Below are 22,968 nucleotides of genomic sequence, written 5' to 3' on the forward strand. Positions count from 1 at the left end.
TAAATGACCGAAAAACAACAAATGATGTCGGAACATGTTGGAAATTGATGACGTTGCTTTGAATGCTGCATACTGAACACAAAAGAAGTCCGGAGTTCAAATAAATTTAAAAAACATTGAAGTGCCCGTGTAACAGATGAGTTCTCGTCCGAAACCCTGATACTCCGAAACAGTTTGTCCAGTTTGTACACGAAGTGCGTCCAGTTTTTGCCAAGACCCTCTCTACTCCTTTGCACATGCTATGCGGGTGAAATGATGATACCATGCCAAGTTTCAACATTTTCAGAATTCATTTTGTAGTGCTTTTCAATTTCACGGTCATTTAGCTCTCTAAACAATTAGGTAAATGACCGAAAAACAACAAATGATGTCAGAACATTTTGGAAATTGATGATGTCGCTTTGAATGCTGCATAATGAACACAAAAGAAGTCCGGAGTTCAAATAAGTTTAAAAAACATTGAAGTGCCCGTGTAACAGATGAGTTCTCGTCCAAAACCCTGATACTCCGAAAGAGTTTGTCCAGTTTGTACACGAAGTGCGTCCAGTTTTTGCCGTGACCGCCTCTACTCTTTCGCACATGCTATGCGGGTGAAATGATGATACCATGCCAAGTTTCAACATTTTCAGAATTCATTTTGTAGTGATTTTCAATTTCACGGTCATTTAGCTCTCTAAACAATTAGGTAAATGACCGAAAAACAACAAATGATGTCAGAACATGTTGGAAATTGATGACGTCGCTTTGAATGCTGCATAATGAACACAAAAGAAGTCCGGAGTTCAAATAAGTTTAAAAAACATTGAAGTGCCCGTGTAACAGATGAGTTCTCGTCCGAAACCCTGATACTCCGAAAGAGTTTGTCCAGTTTGTACACGAAGTGCGTCCAGTTTTTGCCGTGACCCTCTCTACTCTTTCGTACATGCTATGCGGGTGAAATGATGATACCATGCCAAGTTTCAACTTTTTTAGAATTCATTTTGTAGTGATTTTCAATTTCACGATCATTTAGCTCTCTAAACAATTAGGTAAATGACCGAAAAACAACAAATGATGTAAGAACATGTTGGAAATTGATGACGTCGCTTTGAATGATGCATACTGAGCACAAAAGAAGTCCGGAGTTCAAATAAGTTTAAAAAACATTGAAGTAGCCGTGTAACAGATGAGTTCTCGTCCGAAACCCTGATACTCCGAAAGAGTTTGTCCAGTTTGTACACGAAGTGCGTCCAGTTTTTGCTGTGACCCTCTCTACTCTTTCACACATGCTATGCGGGTGAAATGATGATACCATGCCAAGTTTCAACATTTTCAGAATTCATTTTTAGTGATTTTCAATTTCACGATCATTTAGCTCTCTAAACAATTAGGTAAATGACCGAAAAACAACAAATGAAGTAAGAACATGTTGGAAATTGATGACGTTGCTTTGAATGATGCATACTGAGCACAAAAGAAGTCCGGAGTTCAAATAAGTTTAAAAAACATTGAAGTGGCCGTGTAACAGATGAGTTCTCGTCCGAAACCCTGATACTCTGAAAGAGTTTGTCCAGTTTGTACACGAAGTGCGTCCAGTTTTTGCCGTGACCCTCTCTACTCTTTCACACATGCTATGTGGGTGAAATGATGATACCATGCCAAGTTTCAACATTTTCAGAATTCATTTTTAGTGACTTTCAATTTCACGATCATTTAGCTCTATAAACAATTAGATAAATGACCGAAAAACAACAAATGATGTCGGAACATGTTGGAAATTGATGACGTTGCTTTGAATGCTGCATACTGAACACAAAAGAAGTCCGGAGTTCAAATAAATTTAAAAAACATTGAAGTGCCCGTGTAACAGATGAGTTCTCGTCCGAAACCCTGATACTCCGAAACAGTTTGTCCAGTTTGTACACGAAGTGCGTCCAGTTTTTGCCAAGACCCTCTCTACTCCTTTGCACATGCTATGCGGGTGAAATGATGATACCATGCCAAGTTTCAACATTTTCAGAATTCATTTTGTAGTGCTTTTCAATTTCACGGTCATTTAGCTCTCTAAACAATTAGGTAAATGACCGAAAAACAACAAATGATGTCAGAACATTTTGGAAATTGATGATGTCGCTTTGAATGCTGCATAATGAACACAAAAGAAGTCCGGAGTTCAAATAAGTTTAAAAAACATTGAAGTGCCCGTGTAACAGATGAGTTCTCGTCCAAAACCCTGATACTCCGAAAGAGTTTGTCCAGTTTGTACACGAAGTGCGTCCAGTTTTTGCCGTGACCGCCTCTACTCTTTCGCACATGCTATGCGGGTGAAATGATGATACCATGCCAAGTTTCAACATTTTCAGAATTCATTTTGTAGTGATTTTCAATTTCACGGTCATTTAGCTCTCTAAACAATTAGGTAAATGACCGAAAAACAACAAATGAAGTAAGAACATGTTGGAAATTGATGACGTTGCTTTGAATGATGCATACTGAGCACAAAAGAAGTCCGGAGTTCAAATAAGTTTAAAAAACATTGAAGTGGCCGTGTAACAGATGAGTTCTCGTCCGAAACCCTGATACTCTGAAAGAGTTTGTCCAGTTTGTACACGAAGTGCGTCCAGTTTTTGCCGTGACCCTCTCTACTCTTTCACACATGCTATGTGGGTGAAATGATGATACCATGCCAAGTTTCAACATTTTCAGAATTCATTTTTAGTGACTTTCAATTTCACGATCATTTAGCTCTATAAACAATTAGATAAATGACCGAAAAACAACAAATGATGTCGGAACATGTTGGAAATTGATGACGTTGCTTTGAATGCTGCATACTGAACACAAAAGAAGTCCGGAGTTCAAATAAATTTAAAAAACATTGAAGTGCCCGTGTAACAGATGAGTTCTCGTCCGAAACCCTGATACTCCGAAACAGTTTGTCCAGTTTGTACACGAAGTGCGTCCAGTTTTTGCCAAGACCCTCTCTACTCCTTTGCACATGCTATGCGGGTGAAATGATGATACCATGCCAAGTTTCAACATTTTCAGAATTCATTTTGTAGTGCTTTTCAATTTCACGGTCATTTAGCTCTCTAAACAATTAGGTAAATGACCGAAAAACAACAAATGATGTCAGAACATTTTGGAAATTGATGATGTCGCTTTGAATGCTGCATAATGAACACAAAAGAAGTCCGGAGTTCAAATAAGTTTAAAAAACATTGAAGTGCCCGTGTAACAGATGAGTTCTCGTCCAAAACCCTGATACTCCGAAAGAGTTTGTCCAGTTTGTACACGAAGTGCGTCCAGTTTTTGCCGTGACCGCCTCTACTCTTTCGCACATGCTATGCGGGTGAAATGATGATACCATGCCAAGTTTCAACATTTTCAGAATTCATTTTGTAGTGATTTTCAATTTCACGGTCATTTAGCTCTCTAAACAATTAGGTAAATGACCGAAAAACAACAAATGATGTCAGAACATGTTGGAAATTGATGACGTCGCTTTGAATGCTGCATAATGAACACAAAAGAAGTCCGGAGTTCAAATAAGTTTAAAAAACATTGAAGTGCCCGTGTAACAGATGAGTTCTCGTCCGAAACCCTGATACTCCGAAAGAGTTTGTCCAGTTTGTACACGAAGTGCGTCCAGTTTTTGCCGTGACCCTCTCTACTCTTTCGTACATGCTATGCGGGTGAAATGATGATACCATGCCAAGTTTCAACTTTTTTAGAATTCATTTTGTAGTGATTTTCAATTTCACGATCATTTAGCTCTCTAAACAATTAGGTAAATGACCGAAAAACAACAAATGATGTAAGAACATGTTGGAAATTGATGACGTCGCTTTGAATGATGCATACTGAGCACAAAAGAAGTCCGGAGTTCAAATAAGTTTAAAAAACATTGAAGTAGCCGTGTAACAGATGAGTTCTCGTCCGAAACCCTGATACTCCGAAAGAGTTTGTCCAGTTTGTACACGAAGTGCGTCTAGTTTTTGCCGTGACCGCCTCTACTCTTTCGCACATGCTATGCGGGTGAAATGATGATACCATGCCAAGTTTCAACATTTTCAGAATTCATTTTGTAGTGATTTTCAATTTCACGGTCATTTAGCTCTCTAAACAATTAGGTAAATGATCGAAAAACAACAAATGATGTCAGAACATGTTGGAAATTGATGACGTCGCTTTGAATGCTGCATAATGAACACAAAAGAAGTCCGGAGTTCAAATAAGTTTAAAAAACATTGAAGTGCCCGTGTAACAGATGAGTTCTCGTCCGAAACCCTGATACTCCGAAAGAGTTTGTCCAGTTTGTACACGAAGTGCGTCCAGTTTTTGCCGTGACCCTCTCTACTCTTTCGTACATGCTATGCGGGTGAAATGATGATACCATGCCAAGTTTCAACTTTTTTAGAATTCATTTTGTAGTGATTTTCAATTTCACGATCATTTAGCTCTCTAAACAATTAGGTAAATGACCGAAAAACAACAAATGATGTAAGAACATGTTGGAAATTGATGACGTCGCTTTGAATGATGCATACTGAGCACAAAAGAAGTCCGGAGTTCAAATAAGTTTAAAAAACATTGAAGTGGCCGTGTAACAGATGAGTTCTCGTCCGAAACCCTGATACTCCGAAAGAGTTTGTCCAGTTTGTACACGAAGTGCGTCCAGTTTTTGCTGTGACCCTCTCTACTCTTTCACAGATGCTATGCGGGTGAAATGATGATACCATGCCAAGTTTCAACATTTTCAGAATTCATTTTGTAGTGATTTTCAATTTCACGGTCATTTAGCTCTCTAAACAATTAGGTAAATGACCGAAAAACAACAAATGATGTCAGAACATGTTGGAAATTGATGACGTCGCTTTGAATGCTGCATAATGAACACAAAAGAAGTTCGGAGTTCAAATAAGTTTAAAAAACATTGAAGTGCCCGTGTAACAGATGAGTTCTCGTCCGAAACCGTGATACTCCGAAAGAGTTTGTCCAGTTTGTACACGAAGTGCGTCCAGTTTTTGCCGTGACCCTCTCTACTCTTTCGTACATGCTATGCGGGTGAAATGATGATACCATGCCAAGTTTCAACTTTTTTAGAATTCATTTTGTAGTGATTTTCAATTTCACGATCATTTAGCTCTCTAAACAATTAGGTAAATGACCGAAAAACAACAAATGATGTAAGAACATGTTGGAAATTGATGACGTTGCTTTGAATGATGCATACTGAGCACAAAAGAAGTCCGGAGTTCAAATAAGTTTAAAAAACATTGAAGTGGCCGTGTAACAGATGAGTTCTCGTCCGAAACCCTGATACTCTGAAAGAGTTTGTCCAGTTTGTACACGAAGTGCATCCAGTTTTTGTTGTGACCCTCTCTACTCTTTCACACATGCTATGTGGGTGAAACGATGATACCATGCCAAGTTTCAACATTTTCAGAATTCATTTTTAGTGACTTTCAATTTCACGATCATTTAGCTCTATAAACAATTAGATAAATGACCGAAAAACAACAAATGATGTCGGAACATGTTGGAAATTGACGACGTTGCTTTGAATGCTGCATACTGAACACAAAAGAAGTCCGGAGTTCAAATAAATTTAAAAAACATTGAAGTGCCCGTGTAACAGATGAGTTCTCGTCCGAAACCCTGATACTCCGAAAGAGTTTGTCCAGTTTGTACACGAAGTGCGTCCAGTTTTTGCCAAGACCCTCTCTACTCTTTTGCACATGCTATGCGGGTGAAATGATGATACCATGCCAAGTTTCAACATTTTCAGAATTCATTTTGTAGTGCTTTTCAATTTCACGGTCATTTAGCTCTCTAAACAATTAGGTAAATGACCGAAAAACAACAAATGATGTCAGAACATTTTGGAAATTGATGACGTCGCTTTGACTGCTGCATAATGAACACAAAAGAAGTCCGGAGTTCAAATAAGTTTAAAAAACATTGAAGTGCCCGTGTAACAGATGAGTTCTCGTCCGAAACCCTGATATTCCGAAAGAGTTTGTCCAGTTTGTACACGAAGTGCGTCCAGTTTTTGCCGTGACCCTCTCTACTCTTTCGCACATGCTATGCGGGTGAAATGATGATACCATGCCAAGTTTCAACATTTTCAGAATTCATTTTGTAGTGATTTTCAATTTCACGGTCATTTAGCTCTCTAAACAATTAGGTAAATGACCGAAAAACAACAAATGATGTCAGAACATGTTGGAAATTGATGACGTCGCTTTGAATGCTGCATAATGAACACAAAAGAAGTCCTGAGTTCAAATAAGTTTAAAAAACATTGAAGTGCCCGTGTAACAGATGAGTTCTCGTCCGAAACCCTGATACTCCGAAAGAGTTTGTCCAGTTTGTACACGAAGTGCATCCAGTTTTTGCCGTGACCCTCTCTACTCTTTCGGACATGCTATGCGGGTGAAATGATGATACCATGCCAAGTTTCCACTTTTTTAGAATTCATTTTGAGTTGATTTTCAATTTCACGATCATTTAGCTCTCTAAACAATTAGGTAAATGACCGAAAAAAAACAAATGATGTAAGAACATGTTGGAAATTGATGACGTCGCTTTGAATGATGCATACTGAGCACAAAAGAAGTCCGGAGTTCAAATAAGTTTAAAAAACATTGAAGTGGCCGTGTAACAGATGAGTTCTCGTCCGAAACCCTGATACTCCGAAAGAGTTTGTCCAGTTTGTACACGAAGTGCGTCCAGTTTTTGCTGTGACCCTCTCTACTCTTTCACAGATGCTATGTGGGTGAAATGATGATACCATGCCAAGTTTCAACATTTTCAGAATTCATTTTGTAGTGATTTTCAATTTCACGGTCATTTAGCTCTCTAAACAATTAGGTAAATGACCGAAAAACAACAAATGATGTCAGAACATGTTGGAAATTGATGACGTCGCTTTGAATGCTGCATAATGAACACAAAAGAAGTTCGGAGTTCAAATAAGTTTAAAAAACATTGAAGTGCCCGTGTAACAGATGAGTTCTCGTCCGAAACCCTGATACTCCGAAAGAGTTTGTCCAGTTTGTTCACGAAGTGCGTCCAGTTTTTGCCGTGACCCTCTCTACTCTTTCGCACATGCTATGCGGGTGAAATGATGATACCATGCCAAGTTTCAACATTTTCAGAATTCATTTTGTAGTGCTTTTCAATTTCACGGTCATTTAGCTCCCTAAACAATTAGGTAAATGACCGAAAAACAACAAATGATGTCAGAACATGTTGGAAATTGATGACGTCGCTTTGAATGCTGCATACTGAACACAAAAGAAGTCCGGAGTTCAAATAAGTTTAAAAAACATTGAAGTGCCCGTGTAACAGATGAGTTCTCGTCCGAAACCCTGATACTCCGAAAGAGTTTGTCCAGTTTGTACACGAAGTGCATCCAGTTTTTGTCGTGACCCTCTCTACTCTTTCGCACATGCTATGCGGGTGAAATGATGATACCATGCCAAGTTTCAACATTTTCAGAATTCATTTTGTAGTGATTTTCAATTTCTTGGTCATTTAGCTCTCTAAACAATTAGGTAAATGACCGAAAAACAACAAATGATGTCAGAAGATGTTGGAAATTGATGACGTCGCTTTGAATGCTGCATACTGAACACAAAAGAAGTCCGGAGTTCAAATAAATTTAAAAAACATTGAAGTGGCCGTGTAACAGATGAGTTCTCGTCCGAAACCTTGATACTCCGAAAGAGTTTGTCCAGTTTGTACATGAAGTGCGTCCATTTTTTGCCGTGACCCTCTCTACTCTTTCGCACATGCTATGCGGGTGAAATGATGATACCATGCCAAGTTTCAACATTTTCAGAATTCCTTTTGTAGTGCTTTTGAATTTCACGGTCATTTAGCTCTCTAAACAATTAGGTAAAAGACCGAAAAACAACAAATGATGTCAGAACATGTTGGAAATTGATGACGTCGCTTTGAATGCTGCATACTGAACAAAAAAGAAGTCTGGAGTTCAAAAAAGTTTAAAAAACATTGAAGTGCCCGTGTAAAAGATGAGTTCTTGTCCGAAACCCTGATACTCCGAAAGAGTTTGTCCAGTTTGTACACGAAGTGCGTCCAGTTTTTGTCGTGACTCTCGCTACTCCTTCGCAGATGCTATGCGGGTGAAATGATGATACCATGCCAAGTATCAACATTTTCAGAATTCATTTTGTAGTGATTTTCAATTTCTTGGTCATTTAGCTCTCTAAACAATTAGGTAAATGACTGAAAAACAACAAATGATGTCAGAACATGTTGGAAATTGATGACGTCGCTTTGAATGCTGCATACTGAACAAAAAAGAAGTCCGTAGTTCAAATAAGTTTAAAAAACATTGAAGTGGCCGTGTAACAGATGAGTTCTCGTCCGAAACCCTGATACTCCGAAAGAGTTTGTCCAGTTTGTACACGAAGTGCGTCCAGTTTTTGCCGTGACCCTCTGTACTCTTTCACACATGCTATGCGGGTGAAATGATGATACCATGCCAAGTTTCAACATTTTCAGAATTCATTTTTAGTGATTTTCAATTTCACGAAAATTTAGCTCTCTAAACAATTAGGTAAATGACCGAAAAACAACAAATGATGTCAGAACATGTTGGAAATTGATGACGTTGCTTTGAATGCTGCATACTGAACACAAAAGAAGTCCGGAGTTCAAATAAATTTAAAAAACATTGAAGTGGCCGTGTAACAGATGAGTTCTCGTCCGAAACCCTGATACTCCGAAAGAGTTTGTCCAGTTTGTACACGAAGTGCGTCCAGTTTTTGCCGTGACCCTCTCTACTCTTTCTCACATGCTATGCGGGTGAAATGATGATACCATGCCAAGTTTCAACATTTTCAGAATTCATTTTGTAGTGCTTTTCAATTTCATGGTCATTTAGCTCTCTAAACAATTAGGTAAATGACCGAAAAACAACAAATGATGTCAGAACATGTTGGAAATTGATGACGTCGCTTTGAATGCTGCATACTGAACACAAAAGAAGTCCGGAGTTCAAATAAGTTTAAAAAACATTGAAGTGCCCGTGTAACAGATGAGTTCTCGTCCGAAACCCTGATACTCCGAAAGAGTTTGTCCAGTTTGTACACGAAGTGCGTCCAGTTTTTGTCGTGACCCTCTCTACTCTTTGGCACGTGCTATGCGGGTGAAATGATGATACCATGCCAAGTTTCAACATTTTGAGAATTCATTTTGTAGTGATTTTCAATTTCTTGGTCATTTAGCTCTCTAAACAATTAGGTAAATGACTGAAAAACAACAAATGATGTCAGACCATGTTGGAAATTGATGACGTCGCTTTGAATGCTGCATACTGAACAAAAAAGAAGTCCGTAGTTCAAATAAGTTTAAAAAACATTGAAGTGGCCGTGTAACAGATGAGTTCTCGTCCGAAACCCTGATACTCCGAAAGAGTTTGTCCAGTTTGTACACGAAGTGCGTCCAGTTTTTGCCGTGACCCTCTGTACTCTTTCACACATGCTATGCGGGTGAAATGATGATACCATGCCAAGCTTCAACATTTTCAGAATTCATTTTTAGTGATTTTCAATTTCACGAAAATTTAGCTCTCTAAACAATTAGGTAAATGACCGAAAAACAACAAATGATGTCAGAACATGTTGGAAATTGATGACGTTGCTTTGAATGCTGCATACTGAACACAAAAGAAGTCCGGAGTTCAAATAAATTTAAAAAACATTGAAGTGGCCGTGTAACAGATGAGTTCTCGTCCGAAACCCTGATACACCGAAAGAGTTTGTCCAGTTTGTACACGAAGTGCGTCCAGTTTTTGCCGTGACCCTCTCTACTCTTTCTCACATGCTATGCGGGTGAAATGATGATACCATGCCAAGTTTCAACATTTTCAGAATTCATTTTGTAGTGCTTTTCAATTTCACGGTCATTTAGCTCTCTAAACAATTAGGTAAATGACCGAAAAACAACAAATGATGTCAGAACATGTTGGAAATTGATGACGTCGCTTTGAATGCTGCATACTGAACACAAAAGAAGTCCGGAGTTCAAATAAGTTTAAAAAACATTGAAGTGCCCGTGTAACAGATGAGTTCTCGTCCGAAACCCTGATACTCCGAAAGAGTTTGTCCAGTTTGTACACGAAGTGCGTCCAGTTTTTGTCGTGACCCTCTCTACTCTTTGGCACGTGCTATGCGGGTGAAATGATGATACCATGTCAAGTTTCAACATTTTGAGAATTCATTTTGTAGTGATTTTCAATTTCTTGGTCATTTAGCTCTCTAAACAATTAGGTAAATGACTGAAAAACAACAAATGATGTCAGACCATGTTGGAAATTGATGACGTCGCTTTGAATGCTGCATACTGAACAAAAAAGAAGTCCGTAGTTCAAATAAGTTTAAAAAACATTGAAGTGGCCGTGTAACAGATGAGTTCTCGTCCGAAACCCTGATACTCCGAAAGAGTTTGTCCAGTTTGTACACGAAGTGCGTCCAGTTTTTGCCGTGACCCTCTGTACTCTTTCACACATGCTATGCGGGTGAAATGATGATACCATGCCAAGCTTCAACATTTTCAGAATTCATTTTTAGTGATTTTCAATTTCACGAAAATTTAGCTCTCTAAACAATTAGGTAAATGACCGAAAAACAACAAATGATGTCAGAACATGTTGGAAATTGATGACGTTGCTTTGAATGCTGCATACTGAACACAAAAGAAGTCCGGAGTTCAAATAAATTTAAAAAACATTGAAGTGGCCGTGTAACAGATGAGTTCTCGTCCGAAACCCTGATACTCCGAAAGAGTTTGTCCAGTTTGTACACGAAGTGCGTCCAGTTTTTGCCGTGACCCTCTCTACTCTTTCTCACATGCTATGCGGGTGAAATGATGATACCATGCCAAGTTTCAACATTTTCAGAATTCATTTTGTAGTGCTTTTCAATTTCACGGTCATTTAGCTCTCTAAACAATTAGGTAAATGACCGAAAAACAACAAATGATGTCAGAACATGTTGGAAATTGATGACGTCGCTTTGAATGCTGCATACTGAACACAAAAGAAGTCCGGAGTTCAAATAAGTTTAAAAAACATTGAAGTGCCCGTGTAACAGATGAGTGCTCGTCCGAAACCCTGATACTCCGAAAGAGTTTGTCCAGTTTGTACACGAAGTGCGTCCAGTTTTTGTCGTGACCCTCTCTACTCTTTGGCACGTGCTATGCGGGTGAAATGATGATACCATGCCAAGTTTCAACATTTTCAGAATTCATTTTGTAGTGATTTTCAATTTCTTGGTCATTTAGCTCTCTAAACAATTAGGTAAATGACTGAAAAACAACAAATGATGTCAGAACATGTTGGAAATTGATGACGTCGCTTTGAATGCTGCATACTGAACAAAAAAGAAGTCCGTAGTTCAAATAAGTTTAAAAAACTTTGAAGTGGCCGTGTAACAGATGAGTTCTCGTCCGAAACCCTGATACTCCGAAAGAGTTTGTCCAGTTTGTACACGAAGTGCGTCCAGTTTTTGCCGTGACCCTCTCTACTCTTTCACACATGCTATGCGGGTGAAATGATGATACCATGCCAAGTTTCAACATTTTCAGAATTCATTTTTAGTGATTTTCAATTTCACGAAAATTTAGCTCTCTAAACAATTAGGTAAATGACCGAAAAACAACAAATGATGTCAGAACATGTTGGAAATTGATGACGTCGCTTTGAATGCTGCATACTGAACACAAAAGAAGTCCGGAGTTCAAATAAATTTAAAAAACATTGAAGTGGCCGTGTAACAGATGAGTTCTCGTCCGAAACCCTGATACTCCGAAAGAGTTTGTCCAGTTTGTACACGAAGTGCGTCCAGTTTTTGCCGTGACCCTCTCTACTCTTTCGCACATGCTATGCGGGTGAAATGATGATACCATGCCAAGTTTCAACATTTTCAGAATTCATTTTGTAGTGCTTTTGAATTTCACGGTCATTTAGCTCTCTAAACAATTAGGTAAAAGACCGAAAAACAACAAATGATGTCAGAACATGTTGGAAATTGATGACGTCGCTTTGAATGCTGCATACTGAACACAAAAGAAGTCCGGAGTTCAAATAAGTTTAAAAAACATTGAAGTGCCCGTGTAACAGATGAGTTCTCGTCCGAAACCCTGATACTCCGAAAGAGTTTGTCCAGTTTGTACACGAAGTGCGTCCAGTTTTTGTCGTGACCCTCTCTACTCTTTGGCACGTGCTATGCGGGTGAAATGATGATACCATGCCAAGTTTCAACATTTTGAGAATTCATTTTGTAGTGATTTTCAATTTCTTGGTCATTTAGCTCTCTAAACAATTAGGTAAATGACTGAAAAACAACAAATGATGTCAGACCATGTTGGAAATTGATGACGTCGCTTTGAATGCTGCATACTGAACAAAAAAGAAGTCCGTAGATCAAATAATTTTAAAAAACATTGAAGTGGCCGTGTAACAGATGAGTTCTCGTCCGAAACCCTGATACTCCGAAAGAGTTTGTCCAGTTTGTACACGAAGTGCGTCCAGTTTTTGCCGTGACCCTCTGTACTCTTTCACACATGCTATGCGGGTGAAATGATGATACCATGCCAAGCTTTAACATTTTCAGAATTCATTTTTAGTGATTTTCAATTTCACGAAAATTTAGCTCTCTAAACAATTAAGTAAATGACCGAAAAACAACAAATGATGTCAGAACATGTTGGAAATTGATGACGTTGCTTTGAATGCTGCATACTGAACACAAAAGAAGTCCGGAGTTCAAATAAATTTAAAAAACATTGAAGTGGCCGTGTAACAGATGAGTTCTCGTCCGAAACCCTGATACTCCGAAAGAGTTTGTCCAGTTTGTACACGAAGTGCGTCCAGTTTTTGCCGTGACCCTCTCTACTCTTTCTCACATGCTATGCGGGTGAAATGATGATACCATGCCAAGTTTCAACATTTTCAGAATTCATTTTGTAGTGCTTTTCAATTTCACGGTCATTTAGCTCTCTAAACAATTAGGTAAATGACCGAAAAACAACAAATGATGTCAGAACATGTTGGAAATTGATGACGTCGCTTTGAATGCTGCATACTGAACACAAAGAAGTCCGGAGTTCAAATAAGTTTAAAAAATATTGAAGTGCCCGTGTAACAGATGAGTTCTCGTCCGAAACCCTGATACTCCGAAAGAGTTTGTCCAGTTTGTACACGAAGTGCGTCCAGTTTTTGTCGTGACCCTCTCTACTCTTTGGCACGTGCTATGCGGGTGAAATGATGATACCATGCCAAGTTTCAACATTTTGAGAATTCATTTTGTAGTGATTTTCAATTTCTTGGTCATTTAGCTCTCTAAACAATTAGGTAAATGACTGAAAAACAACAAATGATGTCAGACCATGTTGGAAATTGATGACGTCGCTTTGAATGCTGCATACTGAACAAAAAAGAAGTCCGTAGTTCAAATAAGTTTAAAAAACATTGAAGTGGCCGTGTAACAGATGAGTTCTCGTCCGAAACCCTGATACTCCGAAAGAGTTTGTCCAGTTTGTACACGAAGTGCGTCCAGTTTTTGCCGTGACCCTCTGTACTCTTTCACACATGCTATGCGGGTGAAATGATGATACCATGCCAAGTTTCAACATTTTCAGAATTCATTTTTAGTGATTTTCAATTTCACGAAAATTTAGCTCTCTAAACAATTAGGTAAATGACCGAAAAACAACAAATGATGTCAGAACATGTTGGAAATTGATGACGTTGCTTTGAATGCTGCATACTGAACACAAAAGAAGTCCGGAGTTCAAATAAATTTAAAAAACATTGAAGTGGCCGTGTAACAGATGAGTTCTCGTCCGAAACCCTGATACTCCGAAAGAGTTTGTCCAGTTTGTACACGAAGTGCGTCCAGTTTTTGCCGTGACCCTCTCTACTCTTTCTCACATGCTATGCGGGTGAAATGATGATACCATGCCAAGTTTCAACATTTTCAGAATTCATTTTGTAGTGCTTTTCAATTTCACGGTCATTTAGCTCTCTAAACAATTAGGTAAATGACCGAAAAACAACAAATGATGTCAGAACATGTTGGAAATTGATGACGTCACTTTGAATGCTGCATACTGAACACAAAAGAAGTCCGGAGTTCAAATAAGTTTAAAAAACATTGAAGTGCCCGTGTAACAGATGAGTGCTCGTCCGAAACCCTGATACTCCGAAAGAGTTTGTCCAGTTTGTACACGAAGTGCGTCCAGTTTTTCTCGTGACCCTCTCTACTCTTTGGCACGTGCCATGCGGGTGAAATGATGATACCATGCCAAGTTTCAACATTTTCAGAATTCATTTTGTAGTGATTTTCAATTTCTTGGTCATTTAGCTCTCTAAACAATTAGGTAAATGACTGAAAAACAACAAATGATGTCAGAACATGTTGGAAATTGATGACGTCGCTTTGAATGCTGCATACTGAACAAAAAAGAAGTCCGTAGTTCAAATAAGTTTAAAAAACTTTGAAGTGGCCGTGTAACAGATGAGTTCTCGTCCGAAACCCTGATACTCCGAAAGAGTTTGTCCAGTTTGTACACGAAGTGCGTCCAGTTTTTGCCGTGACCCTCTGTACTCTTTCACACATGCTATGCGGGTGAAATGATGATACCATGCCAAGTTTCAACATTTTCAGAATTCATTTTTAGTGATTTTCAATTTCACGAAAATTTAGCTCTCTAAACAATTAGGTAAATGACCGAAAAACAACAAATGATGTCAGAACATGTTGGAAATTGATGACGTTGCTTTGAATGCTGCATACTGAACGCAAAAGAAGTCCGGAGTTCAAATAAATTTAAAAAACATTGAAGTGGCCGTGTAACAGATGAGTTCTCGTCCGAAACCCTGATACTCCGAAAGAGTTTGTCCAGTTTGTACACGAAGTGCGTCCAGTTTTTGCCGTGACCCTCTCTACTCTTTCGCACATGCTATGCGGGTGAAATGATGATACCATGCCAAGTTTCAACATTTTCAGAATTCATTTTGTAGTGCTTTTCAATTTCACGGTCATTTAGCTCTCTAAACAATTAGGTAAATGACCGAAAAACAACAAATGATGTCAGAACATGTTGGAAATTGATGACGTCGCTTTGAATGCTGCATACTGAACACAAAAGAAGTCCGGAGTTCAAATAAGTTTAAAAAACATTGAAGTGCCCGTGTAAAAGATGAGTTCTCGTCCAAAACCCTGATACTCCGAAAGAGTTTGTCCAGTTTGTACACGAAGTGCGTCCAGTTTTTGTCGTGACCCTCTCTACTCTTTCGCACATGCTATGCGGGTGAAATGATGATACCATGCCAAGTTTCAACATTTTCAGAATTCATTTTGTAGTGATTTTCAATTTCTTGGTCATTTAGCTCTCTAAACAATTAGGTAAATGACTGAAAAACAACAAATGATGTCAGAACATGTTGGAAATTGATGACGTCACTTTGAATGCTGCATACTGAACACAAAAGAAGTCCGGAGTTCAAATAAGTTTAAAAAACATTGAAGTGCCCGTGTAACAGATGAGTGCTCGTCCGAAACCCTGATACTCCGAAAGAGTTTGTCCAGTTTGTACACGAAGTGCGTCCAGTTTTTCTCGTGACCCTCTCTACTCTTTGGCACGTGCCATGCGGGTGAAATGATGATACCATGCCAAGTTTCAACATTTTCAGAATTCATTTTGTAGTGATTTTCAATTTCTTGGTCATTTAGCTCTCTAAACAATTAGGTAAATGACTGAAAAACAACAAATGATGTCAGAACATGTTGGAAATTGATGACGTCGCTTTGAATGCTGCATACTGAACAAAAAAGAAGTCCGTAGTTCAAATAAGTTTAAAAAACTTTGAAGTGGCCGTGTAACAGATGAGTTCTCGTCCGAAACCCTGATACTCCGAAAGAGTTTGTCCAGTTTGTACACGAAGTGCGTCCAGTTTTTGCCGTGACCCTCTGTACTCTTTCACACATGCTATGCGGGTGAAATGATGATACCATGCCAAGTTTCAACATTTTCAGAATTCATTTTTAGTGATTTTCAATTTCACGAAAATTTAGCTCTCTAAACAATTAGGTAAATGACCGAAAAACAACAAATGATGTCAGAACATGTTGGAAATTGATGACGTTGCTTTGAATGCTGCATACTGAACGCAAAAGAAGTCCGGAGTTCAAATAAATTTAAAAAACATTGAAGTGGCCGTGTAACAGATGAGTTCTCGTCCGAAACCCTGATACTCCGAAAGAGTTTGTCCAGTTTGTACACGAAGTGCGTCCAGTTTTTGCCGTGACCCTCTCTACTCTTTCGCACATGCTATGCGGGTGAAATGATGATACCATGCCAAGTTTCAACATTTTCAGAATTCATTTTGTAGTGCTTTTCAATTTCACGGTCATTTAGCTCTCTAAACAATTAGGTAAATGACCGAAAAACAACAAATGATGTCAGAACATGTTGGAAATTGATGACGTCGCTTTGAATGCTGCATACTGAACACAAAAGAAGTCCGGAGTTCAAATAAGTTTAAAAAACATTGAAGTGCCCGTGTAAAAGATGAGTTCTCGTCCAAAACCCTGATACTCCGAAAGAGTTTGTCCAGTTTGTACACGAAGTGCGTCCAGTTTTTGTCGTGACCCTCTCTACTCTTTCGCACATGCTATGCGGGTGAAATGATGATACCATGCCAAGTTTCAACATTTTCAGAATTCATTTTGTAGTGATTTTCAATTTCTTGGTCATTTAGCTCTCTAAACAATTAGGTAAATGACTGAAAAACAACAAATGATGTCAGAACATGTTGGAAATTGATGACGTCGCTTTGAATGCTGCATACTGAACACAAAAGAAGTCCATAGTTCAAATAAGTTTAAAAAACATTGAAGTGCCCGTGTAAAAGATGAGTTCTCGTCCGAAACCCTGATACTCCGAAAGAGTTTGTCCAGTTTGTACACGAAGTGCGTCCAGTTTTTGCCGTGACCCTCTCTACTCTTTCGCACATGCTATGCGGGTGAAATGATGATACCATGCCAAGTTTCAACATTTTCAGAATTCATTTTGTAGTGCTTTTGAATTTCACGGTCATTTAGCTCTCTAAACAATTAGGTAAAAGACCGAAAAACAACAAATGATGTCAGAACATGTTGGAAATTGATGACGTCGCTTTGAATGCTGCATACTGAACACAAAAGAAGTCCGGAGTTCAAATAAGTTTAAAAAACATTGAAGTGCCCGTGTAACAGATGAGTTCTCGTCCGAAACCCTGATACTCCGAAAGAGTTTGTCCAGTTTGTACACGAAGTGCGTCCAATTTTTGTCGTGACCCTCTCTACTCTTTGGCACGTGCTATGCGGGTGAAATGATGATACCATGCCAAGTTTCCACATTTTGAGAATTCATTTTGTAGTGATTTTCAATTTCTTGGTCATTTAGCTCTCTAAACAATTAGGTAAATGACTGAAAAACAACAAATGATGTCAGACCATGTTGGAAATTGATGACGTCGCTTTGAATGCTGCATACTGAACAAAAAAGAAGTCCGTAGTTCAAATAAGTTTAAAAAACATTGAAGTGGCCGTGTAACAGATGAGTTCTCGTCCGAAACCCTGATACTCCGAAAGAGTTTGTCCAGTTTGTACACGAAGTGCGTCCAGTTTTTGCCGTGACCCTCTGTACTCTTTCACACATGCTATGCGGGTGAAATGATGATACCATGCCAAGCTTCAACATTTTCAGAATTCATTTTTAGTGATTTTCAATTTCACGAAAATTTAGCTCTATAAACAATTAGGTAAATGACCGAAAAACAACAAATGATGTCAGAACATGTTGGAAATTGATGACGTTGCTTTGAATGCTGCATACTGAACACAAAAGAAGTCCGGAGTTCAAATAAATTTAAAAAACATTGAAGTGGCCGTGTAACAGATGAGTTCTCGTCCGAAACCCTGATACTCCGAAAGAGTTTGTCCAGTTTGTACACGAAGTGCGTCCAGTTTTTGCCGTGACCCTCTCTACTCTTTCTCACATGCTATGCGGGTGAAATGATGATACCATGCCAAGTTTCAACATTTTCAGAATTCATTTTGTAGTGCTTTTCAATTTCACGGTCATTTAGCTCTCTAAACAATTAGGTAAATGACCGAAAAACAACAAATGATGTCAGAACATGTTGGAAATTGATGACGTCGCTTTGAATGCTGCATACTGAACACAAAAGAAGTCCGGAGTTCAAATAAGTTTAAAAAACATTGAAGTGCCCGTGTAACAGATGAGTTCTCGTCCGAAACCCTGATACTCCGAAAGAGTTTGTCCAGTTTGTACACGAAGTGCGTCCAGTTTTTGTCGTGACCCTCTCTACTCTTTGGCACGTGCTATGCGGGTGAAATGATGATACCATGCCAAGTTTCAACATTTTGAGAATTCATTTTGTAGTGATTTTCAATTTCTTGGTCATTTAGCTCTCTAAACAATTAGGTAAATGACTGAAAAACAACAAATGATGTCAGACCATGTTGGAAATTGATGACGTCGCTTTGAATGCTGCATACTGAACAAAAAAGAAGTCCATAGTTCAAATAAGTTTAAAAAACAATGAAGTGGCCGTGTAACAGATGAGTTCTCGTCCGAAACCCTGATACTCCGAAAGAGTTTGTCCAGTTTGTACACGAAGTGCGTCCAGTTTTTGCCGTGACCCTCTGTACTCTTTCACACATGCTATGCGGATGAAATGATGATACCATGCCAAGTTTCAACATTTTCAGAATTCATTTTTAGTGATTTTCAATTTCACGAAAATTTAGCTCTCTAAACAATTAGGTAAATGACCGAAAAACAACAAATGATGTCAGAACATGTTGGAAATTGATGACGTTGCTTTGAATGCTGCATACTGAACACAAAAGAAGTCCGGAGTTCAAATAAATTTAAAAAACATTGAAGTGGCCGTGTAACAGATGAGTTCTCGTCCGAAACCCTGATACTCCGAAAGAGTTTGTCCAGTTTGTACACGAAGTGCATCCAGTTTTTGCCGTGACCCTCTCTACTCTTTCTCACATGCTATGCGGGTGAAATGATGATACCATGCCAAGTTTCAACATTTTCAGAATTCATTTTGTAGTGCTTTTCAATTTCACGGTCATTTAGCTCTCTAAACAATTAGGTAAATGACCGAAAAACAACAAATGATGTCAGAACATGTTGGAAATTGATGACGTCGCTTTGAATGCTGCATACTGAACACAAAAGAAGTCCGGAGTTCAAATAAGTTTAAAAAACATTGAAGTGCCCGTGTAACAGATGAGTGCTCGTCCGAAACCCTGATACTCCGAAAGAGTTTGTCCAGTTTGTACACGAAGTGCGTCCAGTTTTTGTCGTGACCCTCTCTACTCTTTGGCACGTGCCATGCGGGTGAAATGATGATACCATGCCAAGTTTCAACATTTTCAGAATTCATTTTGTAGTGATTTTCAATTTCTTGGTCATTTAGCTCTCTAAACAATTAGGTAAATGTCTGAAAAACAACAAATGATGTCAGAACATGTTGGAAATTGATGACGTCGCTTTGAATGCTGCATACTGAACAAAAAAGAAGTCCGTAGTTCAAATAAGTTTAAAAAACTTTGAAGTGGCCGTGTAACAGATGAGTTCTCGTCCGAAACCCTGATACTCCGAAAGAGTTTGTCCAGTTTGTACACGAAGTGCGTCCAGTTTTTGCCGTGACCCTCTGTACTCTTTCACACATGCTATGCGGGTGAAATGATGATACCATGCCAAGTTTCAACATTTTCAGAATTCATTTTTAGTGATTTTCAATTTCACGAAAATTTAGCTCTCTAAACAATTAGGTAAATGACCGAAAAACAACAAATGATGTCAGAACATGTTGGAAATTGATGACGTTGCTTTGAATGCTGCATACTGAACGCAAAAGAAGTCCGGAGTTCAAATAAATTTAAAAAACATTGAAGTGGCCGTGTAACAGATGAGTTCTCGTCCGAAACCCTGATACTCCGAAAGAGTTTGTCCAGTTTGTACACGAAGTGCGTCCAGTTTTTGCCGTGACCCTCTCTACTCTTTCTCACATGCTATGCGGGTGAAATGATGATACCATGCCAAGTTTCAACATTTTCAGAATTCATTTTGTAGTGCTTTTCAATTTCACGGTCATTTAGCTCTCTAAACAATTAGGCAAATGACCGAAAAACAACAAATGATGTCAGAACATGTTGGAAATTGATGACGTCGCTTTGAATGCTGCATACTGAACACAAAAGAAGTCCGGAGTTCAAATAAGTTTAAAAAACATTGAAGTGCCCGTGTAAAAGATGAGTTCTCGTCCAAAACCCTGATACTCCGAAAGAGTTTGTCCAGTTTGTACACGAAGTGCGTCTAGTTTTTGTCGTGACCCTCTCTACTCTTTCGCACATGCTATGCGGGTGAAATGATGATACCATGCCAAGTTTCAACATTTTCAGAATTCATTTTGTAGTGATTTTCAATTTCTTGGTCATTTAGCTCTCCAAACAATTAGGTAAATGACTGAAAAACAACAAATGATGTCAGAACATGTTGGAAATTGATGACGTCGCTTTGAATGCTGCATACTGAACACAAAAGAAGTCCGGAGTTCAAATAAGTTTAAAAAACATTGAAGTGGCCGTGTAACAGATGAGTTCTCGTCCGAAACCCTGATACTCCGAAATAGTTTGTCCAGTTTGTACACGAAGTGCGTCCAGTTTTTGCCGTGACCCTCTCTACTCTTTCACACATGCTATGCGGGTGAAATGATGATACCATGCCAAGTTTCAACATTTTCAGAATTCCTTTTTAGTGATTTTCAATTTCACGAAAATTTAGCTCTCTAAACAATTAGGTAAATGACCGAAAAACAACAAATGATGTCAGAACATGTTGGAAATTGATGACGTCGCTTTGAATGCTGCATACTGAACACAAAAGAAGTCCGGAGTTCAAATAAATTTAAAAAACATTGAAGTGGTCGTGTAACAGATGAGTTCTCGTCCGAAACCTTGATACTCCGAAAGAGTTTGTCCAGTTTGTACACGAAGTGCGTCCAGTTTTTGCCGTGACCCTCTCTACTCTTTCGCACATGCTATGCGGGTGAAATGATGATACCATGCCAAGTTTCAACATTTTCAGAATTCATTTTGTAGTGCTTTTGAATTTCACGGTCATTTAGCTCTCTAAACAATTAGGTAAAAGACCGAAAAACAACAAATGATGTCAGAACATGTTGGAAATTGATGACGTCGCTTTAAATGCTGCATACTGAACACAAAAGAAGTCCGGAGTTCAAATAAGTTTAAAAAACATTGAAGTGCCCGTGTAAAAGATGAGTTCTCGTCCAAAACCCTGATACTCCGAAAGAGTTTGTCCAGTTTGTACACGAAGTGCGTCCAGTTTTTGTCGTGACCCTCTCTACTCTTTCGCACATGCTATGCGGGTGAAATGATGATACCATGCCAAGTTTCAACATTTTCATAATTCATTTTGTAGTGATTTTCAATTTCTTGGTCATTTAGCTCTCTAAACAATTAGGTAAATGTCTGAAAAACAACAAATGATGTCAGAACATGTTGGAAATTGATGACGTCGCTTTGAATGCTGCATACTGAACAAAAAAGAAGTCCGTAGTTCAAATAAGTTTAAAAAACATTGAAGTGGCCGTGTAACAGATGAGTTCTCGTCCGAAACCCTGATACTCCGAAAGAGTTTGTCCAGTTTGTACACGAAGTGAGTCCAGTTTTTGCCGTGACCCTCTGTACTCTTTCACACATGCTATGCGGGTGAAATGATGATACCATGCCAAGTTTCAACATTTTCAGAATTCATTTTTAGTGATTTTCAATTTCACGAAAATTTAGCTCTCTAAACAATTAGGTAAATGACCGAAAAACAACAAATGATGTCAGAACATGTTGGAAATTGATGACGTTGCTTTGAATGCTGCATACTGAACACAAAAGAAGTCCGGAGTTCAAATAAATTTAAAAAACATTGAAGTGGCCGTGTAACAGATGAGTTCTCGTCCGAAACCCTGATACTCCGAAAGAGTTTGTCCAGTTTGTACACGAAGTGCGTCCAGTTTTTGCCGTGACCCTCTCTACTCTTTCTCACATGCTATGCGGGTGAAATGATGATACCATGCCAAGTTTCAACATTTTCAGAATTCATTTTGTAGTGCTTTTCAATTTCACGGTCATTTAGCTCTCTAAACAATTAGGTAAATGACCGAAAAACAACAAATGATGTCAGAACATGTTAGAAATTGATGACGTCGCTTTGAATGCTGCATACTGAACACAAAAGAAGTCCGGAGTTCAAATAAGTTTAAAAAACATTGAAGTGCCCGTGTAAAAGATGAGTTCTCGTCCAAAACCCTGATACTCCGAAAGAGTTTGTCCAGTTTGTACACGAAGTGCGTCTAGTTTTTGTCGTGACCCTCTCTACTCTTTCGCACATGCTATGCGGGTGAAATGATGATACCATGCCAAGTTTCAACATTTTCAGAATTCATTTTGTAGTGATTTTCAATTTCTTGGTCATTTAGCTCTCCAAACAATTAGGTAAATGACTGAAAAACAACAAATGATGTCAGACCATGTTGGAAATTGATGACGTCGCTTTGAATGCTGCATACTGAACACAAAAGAAGTCCGGAGTTCAAATAAGTTTAAAAAACATTGAAGTGGCCGTGTAACAGATGAGTTCTCGTCCGAAACCCTGATACTCCGAAATAGTTTGTCCAGTTTGTACACGAAGTGCGTCCAGTTTTTGCCGTGACCCTCTCTACTCTTTCACACATGCTATGCGGGTGAAATGATGATACCATGCCAAGTTTCAACATTTTCAGAATTCCTTTTTAGTGATTTTCCATTTCACGAAAATTTAGCTCTCTAAACAATTAGGTAAATG

The sequence above is a fragment of the Triticum urartu genome, chromosome 3A (genome assembly GCF_056163025.1).
Source record: "Triticum urartu cultivar PI428250 chromosome 3A, HENAU_Tu73, whole genome shotgun sequence".
In the NCBI taxonomy this organism is placed as follows: domain Eukaryota; kingdom Viridiplantae; phylum Streptophyta; class Magnoliopsida; order Poales; family Poaceae; genus Triticum; species Triticum urartu.